Genomic DNA, 10927 nt, shown 5'->3' with positions numbered 1-10927 from the left:
CTATAGCCCACCAGGCTCTTCTGTCCATGGAATTTTTCATGCAAGAATACTGCAGTGGGTTGCCATTTCCTACTCCAGGGGATCTTCCCGATCTAGGTAGGGCAGAAGTTTTTGTCTGTTTTATTCACCGATGTATCCAAGTGACTGGAATATGTCTGACATGAAGCAAGTGTTCAGTAAATATTTGTTGAATGAATAAATGTAACAAAAACTTTCAAATGACACTAGAATGGGCATACCAGTTTGCATTTGCATAACCTAAAAAAGGCAGAGGAACCAGAGATCAAATTGCCAACATCCACTGGATCATGGAAAAAGCAAGAGAGTTCCAGAAAAATATCTATTTCTGCTGTACTGACTATGCCAAAGCCTTTGACTGTGTGGATCACAATAAACTGTAGAAAATTCTGAAAGAGATGGGAATACCAGACCACCTGACCTGCCTCTTGAGAAACCTATATGCAGGTCAGGAAGCAACAGTTAGAACAGGACATGGAACGACAAACTGGTTCCAAATAGGAAAAGGAGTATGTCAAGGCTGTATATTGTCCCCTGCTTATTTAACTTATATACAGAGTACATCATGAGAAACTGCTGGGCTGGAAGAAGCACAAGCTGGAATCAAGATTGCCGGGAGAAATATCAATAACCTCAGATATGCAGATGACACCACCCTTATGGCAGAAAGTGAAGAAGAGCTAAAGAGCTTCTTGATGAAAGTGAAAGAGGAAAGTGAAAAAGTTGGCTTAAAGCTCAACATTCAGAAAATGAAGATCATGGCATCTGGTCCCATCACTTTATGGGAAATAGATGGGGAAACAGTAGAAACAGTGTCAGACTTTATTTTGGGGGGCTCCAAAATCACTGCAGATGGTGACTCCAGCCATGAAATTAAAAGATGCTTACTCCTTGGAAGAAAAGTTATGACCAACCTAGATAGCATATTCAAAAGCAGGGCCATTACTTTGCCAACAAAGGTCCATCTAGTCAAGGCTATGGCTTTTCCTGTGGCCATGTATCGATGTGACAATTGGACTGTGAAGAAAGCTGAGTGCCGAAGAATTGATGCTTTTGAACTGTGGTTTTGAAAAAGGCTTGAGAGTCCATTGGACTGCAAGGAGATCCAACCAGTCCATTCTAAAGGAGATCAGTCCTGGGTGTTCATTGGAAGGACTGATGCTAAAGCTGAAACTCCAATACTTTGGCCACCTCATGCAAAGAGTTGACTCATTGGAAAAGACCCTGATGCTGGGAGAGATTGAGGGCAGGAGGAGAAGGGGACGACAGAGGATGAGATGGCTGGATGGCATCACCGACTCGATGGACATGAGTTTGAGTGAACTCCAGGAGTTGGTGATGGACAGGGAGGCCTGGCGTGCTGCAATTCATGGGGTCTCAAAGAGTCAGACACGACTGAGCGACTGAACTGAACCTAAAAGTACTCCTCTTAATTCATTTTATTATATTTTTCATTATAAAAGTAAAACATGTTTTTCAGAGTACATTTGGATAATTTTGATTTATACAAACTTTTGAAACTGAAGAAATATATTCAGATTCAGAAATTGACCACATTAAATCATTAAATCAAATCCATGATAACTGGGAAGAAAACAAAGCCACCACTTGGAAACCAGTTATATTTATACAGCTACCCCAATCAGATCTAGGCATAGAGCTAAGCAGATAAACATCTAGAAGTAGATATACAGGTATTAGGCCTCCTGTATAGGTGGCTCAGTGGTAAAGAATCTGCCAGCAAGGTAGGAGTCAGAGGAGACTCAGGTTTAATCCCTGGGTTGGAAAGATTCCCTGGAAGGGCATGGCAACCCATTCCAGTATTCTTGCCTGTAGAATCCCATGGACGGAGGAGTCTGGCAGGCTACAGTTCATAGGGTCACAAAAAGTCGACACAACTGAAGCAACTTAGCACGCATTAATTATAAGTATTAATTATAAGTTAATCTGTTCAGTGGCCTACTTCCTGTTCACTGTTAATCAGCCTCAGTGTGAAAAGGGTAGCAAATCGAAATCTATGTTTGATAAAATATGTCACGCCCTCTCGCAAAGTAAATTTATCAAAAAGATTTATTTAAACTGGATTTGCAGGAGTGATTACCAATATGGTCAGGAATGGCATATGGAAATCAGGCTGTCAGCAAGGCCCCAAAATTATAAATTACATCATGCCTACAGCAAAATTTTGGAGATAAATCACAATGAGAAATGTCACAATAAATCAGTGAACTCCTTTGAACTAAGGAGTGACTTTTACGCTTATTTGATTTTGCAAATGTGAGACTCTGCACTTCCAGCGCAGTGGGTGTGTGAGTTTGATCCTTGGTTAGGGAACCAAGATCCCACATGCCTTGCAGAAAAAAAAAAAAACAAACACAAGGTAGGATGCACAGGAGTGAATCAAGTGTTTCTCTTCTAACATACTTAAATAACAGAGAGCCAATGGCACCCCACTCCAGTACTCTTGCCTGGAAAATCCCATGGATGGAGGAGCCTGGTAGGCTGCGGTCCATGGGGTCGCAAAGAGTCGGATATGATTGAATGACTTCACTTTCCCTTTTCACTTTCCTGCATTGGAGAAGGAAAAGGCAACTCACTCTAGTATTGTTGCCTTGCTCCTCCAAGGATGGAGGAGCCTGGTGGGCTGCTGTCTATGGGGTCGCACAGAGTTGGACACGACTGAAGTGACTTAGCAGCAGCAGCAGCAGGTTTAGGATTATATTCAGCAATAAGCACAAAAAACCAGCAGTGACTTAAACATATAAAGATTTGTTTGCCTCAAGATACAAGAGAGCTGAAAGTATGCAAGCCAGAGTTTAAAAAGTGGCTCAATAAAGCTTTTAGTGAAAGATATTTCCATCTGTTCCTTACATATCATTAGCAAATATATCTTCATCTTCATACTTTTGATCTCATGGTTACAAAATGGCTTCTCTACCCCTAATCTCATATCCAGAGTCTGGAGTTTTCCAGATAGCTCAGCAACAAAGAACTCACCTGCAGTTCAGGAGACACAAGTTCAATACCTGGGTTGGGAAGATCCCCTAGAGGAGGAAATGGCAACCCGCTCCAGTATTAATGCCTGGAAAATCCCATGGGTAGAGGAACCCAGAGAGCTACAGTCCACGGGGTCCCAAAGAGTTGGACATGACTGAGCACACGTGCACATCTTCCTGATGACAAACTTTCCCCTCCATGAGTACCTTTCAAGATACAATGAGAACATTTTTTGGTATTATACCAAAAAACAAGTGTTTGTTTTGTTTTGTTTTGTTTAATGTGGGTCATTTTTAAAGTCTTTGTCAAATCCGTAACATTATTGTTTCTGTTGTTTTTATGTTTTGGTCTTTTGGCTCCAAGGCATGTAGGATCTTAGCTCCTCAGCCAGAATGGAACCTGCATCCCCTGCATTGGAAGGTGAAGTCTCAACCACTGCACTACCAGGGAAGGCCCATAAAAATGTTTTACTCAGCTGTTCTTTCAACTGTCATCCATACAGAAGAGACCTGGTCTGAACCAAAGCAAAAATTGGCTTTCTTCTCCCAAGTCTAGACACGAGAATTTCTTTTTTCACTTTTAGCTTGATGCTTTGGGTAAGCACATTAACTGTGAATCAGTGTGGTTACAACATATGAATTTTATTAAAAATCATTTCAACAGCTAAAATTCTAAAGTTTCATAAAAACCTTCAAATAAGTTCAAGACTAGAGAAATTTACTGAAACTTCATATAAATCTGCCTTTATTTAATGAATGGATAATGCAGTATTTGGAGTATTATTTAAACAACAAAGATTTGTTTTTCTTTTCAAAACAGATTAAATTAAGAGCTAAAACCTCATTTTTAATTTCAGTATTTAATATTTACTGAAGTAAATTAGTCATTCACCTGATAGCATAATTTAATATGTTTTTCTCATTTGGAGGGGAAAATATACTTTACTTTCTTTATACCTTCATTTATTTTACGGGAAATACTAGTGATTTCAATAAACAAGTATAAATACAAAGTATTGTTTGTTTCTAGTCCTTTAATATAATAATTGGCTATGGAATGTATGTCATTATTTTTGAGAAAACAAGCAGAATTTCTCTTATCTTCAATGTAGCTGATGTTAAAATGTTGCATTGCATGCTAAAATGGAAAATAATTAAGTAATAATTCCTTCAAGTGCTGTCCAGTAATTTTATATGTGAAAAGCATAGAAATTAAATTATATGGAACTTAAGTAGAAACATTTTATTCAAAAATAGCATGAAAGTTATAAGGCTGAATCATAATAATATTTGTTATTTAGAATACATGCAAAATATATGCTAATTGTGTTATAATACCGTTTCACACTCTGAAAGACATCTTTTAGAAGTTTTAATCGTGACTCAAAAAGTTTAAAAGACTAAAGAGAATTCCCAATTTTCTATAGTAGAAAAAAAGATATGGATAATAAGAAGGAATTTATATTTGACTCTGGAATTGCCTTGTGTGCTTATAATTTAAGAGTGTTTTCTGGTGATACGGATTGAAATTGAAACTGAACCATGAGCTCCATCATACAGCCTGAGAAGAGCTTGGAAATTTTATAAACCAATCACAGACAGTCGAAAATCAAAAGAGAAAGGCTATCTATTTTAGGAAAGAGCCCGACCTCACTTTCAATGTTGGACTGTAGACAGCTATCAACAGGCATGCCTTACCTTTTCCCCTTCTGCCCTACAGAGAGGCAAGCTAGGGAAGTTGGGTGTGCCCATCTTTGGCAATCGGAAGAATTTTTTAATATGTTTTTATTTTTTTAATTGGATCTTTTTTTTAATGTTATTTTGGTGTTTAGCAGTCCAGTGGTTAAGGCTCTGTAGCACTTCCACTGCAGAGGGCGATGTTCTACACCTGGTCAGGGAACAAGATTCACAGCCAAAAAAAAAAAGTCAAACAGTTTCACTTGTTTATCTATGACATCATGTCTTTGCTGAATTGCATAGTAGTTTTCGAACACTGGAATAATATTTCTTTCTATCTTTGTGCTATTCGCAATGTGCCATAAATGATCACTCAGAAACAATATTAATAAAATTTTCATTTAATGCATTATTAATACTTTTCCCGCCACTTTCTTAAGTCCAAGCAATACAATAAAACAATGCCTGATTTGCATCGTTTGTCATTTTACAGGGTGTAAATCAACATGATATCACTGAACGAGTCATTGGGAAAAAGTGTGCAGTAGTACGTTATATGATATCTTCACCATATGGATAAAATAGAAATAATCTCGAGTAGATAATGATAAAATATTGATAATTAGGAAATAATGAGCTTTGAGTATTCATTTCTTTTCACATAGTTCATTTAATTATACATTTATATAATTTAGTATTTAACAACGGTTGTATTAACAATCAGTTTATACAATTCCTGAATTTTTAACAATCAGCTCTCGAAGGACAATCACCCCAGCACACCACTGATTCATAGCTGTTCCAGTGAGATAAGGTCTTTCCTCCCCTTCTCTTTGCCAACCTTCCGATTTTAAAGCAGCTTAATACACCACCCACTAAGTTGGAGAAGAGCTGGGTCATGAAATCAAAAATAAACCCACTTTGACTGCCTGCAGCTAGGTGAAGCTTTAACTGGATGAGAGTCTGGAGTTTTGATGGGGCTGCCCCTATGGTTCAGGGGTAAAGAATCCGCCTGCAATGCAGGAGATGCAAGAGATACAGGCTCCATCCCTGGGTTGGGAAGATCCCCGGAGGAGAAAATGGCAACTCACTCCAGTATTCTTGCCTAGAAAATCCCATGGACAGAGGAGCCCAGCAAGCTATAGCCCATAGGGTCCCAAACAGTCTGGCACGACTGGGCACACAAGAACTAGAGTTTTCATAATAAGCAGCACCGGACTTTGAACACTCAAGAATGATCAGAAAGGCTCTGAGGCCAGACAAGGATTTAATCTGAAGGGTGAGAAAATACGCTCACAGGAAAAGTGGTGGGAAGACTTTTTGCTTTACATCTTCTCTTGAAAGTTCAGCTTGTTCAATAAAACAAAAACAAAGAAGAGATTCTGAAAGAAAGATGAATCTGGTTTAGATTCACCCTGGAATTGAGGACACTGGGGGAACCTCAAGAAGATATTCAAGAGCTTTTAGAGATTTCAGGTTTGACGATTCAGAGTAATAATATGATAAAAAGACATTTGAGAGTTAAAAGTATTTAATCTCAATGAAGTTAGGAATGTCAACAAAACTTTTTGATCAGAGATATAGACTGTTCAACCTCCCAAGAGCAGAGAACTTAACCAGTGATCCTACTGTGGTTCCTACAGTGCTAGAAAGTTTAATACATTATCTCATCTATACTTTAAAACAACTCTACAAAGTACATCTTACGCCCACTTTGCCAACAAGTAAACTAAGGCTCAGATTCAAAAGTAACTCATTTAAGATCCCATAGCTAAGGAAATGCTAGATCCATACTTGATCTCAGGTCCTCTGATTCAAAAGCTGCTCATCATTACCTATAGCATGAAATTTGCTTGTTCTTTCCCAACATTCAATCCGCTCAATCAATTAATCTTTATTGACTGTTTGTGACCCCATAGACTGCAGCCCACCAGGCTCCTCTGTCCATGGAATTCTCCAGGCAAGAATACTGGAATGGGTAGCCATTCCCTTCTCTAGGGAGTATTCCCCACCCAGGGATTGAACCCAGATCTCCTGCACTGTAGGCAGATTCCTTACCCTCTGGACCACCAGGAATCCTCTTATTTTAGACTTTTTTTTAAAAAAAAATTAGTGTGGTGAAGAATGGGTAGGTCCAACTCTTTGCAACCCCACGGACTGCAGCACACCAGGCCTCCCTGTCCATCACCAAGTCCCAGAATTTACACAAACTCATGTCCATAGTGTCAGTGATGCCATCTAACTATCTCATCCTCTGTCATCCCCTTCTTCTCCTGCCTTCAATCTTTCCCAGCCAACGAGCCAGTTCTTCGCATCAGGTGGCCAAAGTATTAGAGTTTCAGCTTCAGCATCAGTCCTTCCAACGAATATTCAGGACTGATCTCCTTTAGGATTGACTGGATGGATCTCCTTGCAGTCCAAGGGACTCTCAAGAGTCTTCTCCAACACCACAGTTCAAAAGCATCAATTCTTGGGTGCTCAGCTTTCTTTATAGTCCAACTCTCACATCCAAACATGAATACTGGAAAAACCATAGCTTTGACTAGATGGACCATTGTTGGCAAAGTAATGTCTCTGCTTTTTAATATGCTGTCTAGGTTGGTCATAACTTTTTTTCCAGGGAACAAGTACCTTTTAATTTCATGGCTGCAGTCACCATTTGCAGTGATTTTGGAGTCCCCATATATAAAGGTTTAATATGCTTTAAAAGTTAGAAATGACCTTTATGAAAATTTAATAAAGTAGTAGTAAGATAAAGAATGTTTTATTTCCTTCAGTTTTTCAGACTAATCTTGACGTGCCCAGATATTTTTTCCCCTTTTTATCATCTCTTTTATTTACCATGCTCACTTCTGCCCTGAAACTTTTTGTACTTCAGATATTTCCCACTTAAGTTGCCAGATCATTCCTTTTAACTTGTTCAAATTCTAGTGGTTTCTTTGAGGTTCAGTATAAATCCTACCTACTTTATGAAGCTGTCCTTGTCTACTCCACAGCCCTCTATTCTTTTCTACCTTTAAGCACACACCATAATATTTAGCAACAAACTGGTATTTCTTTCACTCCTCCAAACAGCCACCAAATTGGTGTGCCATTTACTCCTAAGCTTCCCAAAGAGAGTTAAAAAGGAACTGACTGTCTTCTCTGCTCCTCTCCTACCCCTTGGCATTGCTGCTGCTAAGTCGCTTCAGTCGTGTCTGACTCTGTGTGACCCCATAGACGGCAGCCCACTAGGCTCCTCTGTCTCTGGGATTCTCCAGGCAAGAATATTGGAGTGTGGTGCCATTGCCTTCTCCCCTCTTGGCATTAAGCTTCCCTAATTTCTAAACTATTTTTCTCAACAGTTACCTCTTCTCCAACCTCTACATATTGCTGCCTTCTCTGAGGAATCCATTTTCCAAAGTTATCTATATCGTAATTTAAGCCATTCCACACACAGAGAGCATTTATGCCTACATCAATCAGCAATGACTACAGACTAGATCTATAACTAAACCAGATCTATTAGGGTTTAAAGTACAATTTCCTCCTTCTAGAAATGCTTTGTTTGGCTGTCTAAGTTAGTAATAGGACTTAGAATCACTTAACTGCCTACAATTTGATTAAATCAAAGCACAATAATTAGAGATACCAGTAAACATCTGTAACTACACACATTAGGTTTTCCTGTTTATATAGGTTGTTTATTTCCAGAGTTTAATGAATTAAAGGAGGATTGATAAATGCCAGTTTTGGAGTGAGCTGTTTAGAGACATAGTTCCTTCTTAATATTATAATTTAATTCAACCCCCAAGGGAAGTATTATATGAGATAGCAAAGGTAATAGTAAATAGTATAACAATGTAAATAGTGAATAATAATGTGAATATAGTAAAAGTAGTTTTTAAAAATTACATTGTGAATATTTAATTCAGCCTTTATGCCCCAACCAGTAATGCTGAAGAAGCTGAACTTGAACGGTTCTATGAAGACCTACAAGACCTTGTAGAACAAACACCCCAAAAAGATGTCCTTTGCATTATAGGGGACTGGAGTGCAAAAGTAGGAAGTCAAGAAACACCTGGAGTAACAGGCAAATTTGGCCTTGGAATGCGGAATGAAGCAGGGCAAAGACTAATAGAGTTTTGCCAAGAAAATGCACTGGTCATAGCAAACACCCTCTTCCAACAACACAAGAGAAGACTCTACACATGGACACCACCAGATGGTCAACACCAAAATCAGATTGATTATATTCTTTGCAGCCAAAGATGGAGCAGCTCTATACAGTCAGCAAAAATAAGACCGGGAGCTGACTGTGGCTCAGATCATGAACTCCTTATTGCCAAATTCAGACTTAAATTGAAGAAAGTAGGGAAAACCGCTAGACCATTCAGGTATGACCTAAATCAAATCCCTTATGATTATACAGTGGAAGTGAGAAACAGATTTAAGGGCCTAGATCTGATAGATAACTCTGCCTGATGAACTATGGAATGAGGTTCGTGACATTGTACAGGAGACAGGGATCAAGACCATCCCCATGGAAAAGAAATGCAAAAAAGCAAAATGGCTCTCTGGGGAGGCCTTATAAATAGCTGTGAAAAGGAGAGAGGCAAAAAGCAAAGGAGGAAAGGAAAGATATAAGCATCTGAATGCAGAGTTCCAAAGAATAGCAAGAAGAGATAAGAAAGCCTTCTTCAGCGATCAATGCAAAGAAATAGAGGAAAACAACAGAATGGGAAAGACTACAGATCTCTTCAAGAAAATTAGAGATACCAAGGGAACATTTCATGCAAAGATTGGCTCAATAAAGGACAGAAATTGTATGTACCTAACAGAAGCAGAAGATATTAAGAAGAGGTGGCAAGAATACACAGAAGAACTGTACAAAAAAGATCTTCACGACCCGGATAATCACGATGGTGTGATCACTCATCTAGAGCCAGACATCCTGGAATGTGAAGTCAAGTGGGCCTTAGAAAGCATCACTACGAACAAAGCTAGTGGAGGTGATGGAATTCCAGTTGAGCTGTTTCAAATCCTGAAAGATGGTGCTGTGAAAGTGCTGCACTCAATATGCCAGCAAATTTGGAAAACTCAGCAGTGGCCACAGGACTGGAAAAGGTCAGTTTTCATTCCAATCCCAAAGAAAAGCAATGCAAAAGAATGCTCAAACTACCAAACAATTGCATTCATCTCACACACTAGTCAAGTAATGCTCAAAATTCTCCAAGCCACGCTTCAGCAATACGTGAACCGTGGACTTCCTGATGTTCAAGCTGGTTTTAGAAAAAGCAGAGGAACCAGAGATCAAATTGCCAACATCCGCTGGATCATCAAAAAAGCAAGAGAGTTCCAGAAAAACATCTATTTCTGCTTTATTGACTATGCCAAAGCCTTTGACTGTGTGGATCACAAGAAACTGTGGAAAATTCTGAAAGATATGGGAATACCAGACCACCTGACCTGCCTCTTGAGAAATCTGTATGCAGGTCAGGAAGCAACAGTTAGAACTGGACATGGAACAACAGACTGGTTCCAAATAGGGAAAGGAGTATGTCAAGGCTGTATATTGTCACCCTGCTTATTTAACTTCTATGCAGATTACATCATGAGAAACGTTGGACTGGAAGAAACACAAGCTGGAATCAAGATTGCCAGGAGAAATATCAATAACCTCAGATATGCAGATGATACCACCCTTATGGCAGAAAGTGAAGAGGAACTAAAAAGCCTCTTGAGGAAAGTGAAAGAGGAGAGTGAAAAAGTTGGCTTAAAGCTCAACATTCAGAAAACTAAGATCATGGCATCTGGTCCCATCACTTCATGGGAAATAGATGGGGAAATAGTGGAAACAGTGTCAGACTTTATTTTGGGGGGCTCCAAAATCACTGCAGATGGTGACTGCAGCCATGAAATTAAAAGACGCTTACTCCTTGAAAGAAAAGTTATGACCAACCTAGATAGCATATTGAAAAGCAGAGACATTATTTTGCCGACTAAGGTCCGTCTAGTCAAGGCTATGGCTTTTCCTGTGGTCATGTATGGATATGAGAGTTGGACTGTGAAGAAGGCTGACCGCTGAAGAATTGATGCTTTTAAACTGTGGTGTTGGAGAAGACTCTTGCGAGTCCCTTGGACTGCAAGGAGATCCAACCAGTCCATTCTGAAGGAGATCAGCCCTGGGATTTCTTTGGAAGGAGTGATGCTAAAGCTGAAACTCCAGTACTTTGGCCACCTCATGCGAAGAGTTG

This window comes from Ovis canadensis, chromosome 3, assembly GCF_042477335.2.
Source record: "Ovis canadensis isolate MfBH-ARS-UI-01 breed Bighorn chromosome 3, ARS-UI_OviCan_v2, whole genome shotgun sequence".
Lineage (NCBI taxonomy): Eukaryota > Metazoa > Chordata > Mammalia > Artiodactyla > Bovidae > Ovis > Ovis canadensis.
Note: the sequence above shows the minus strand (reverse complement) of the source record.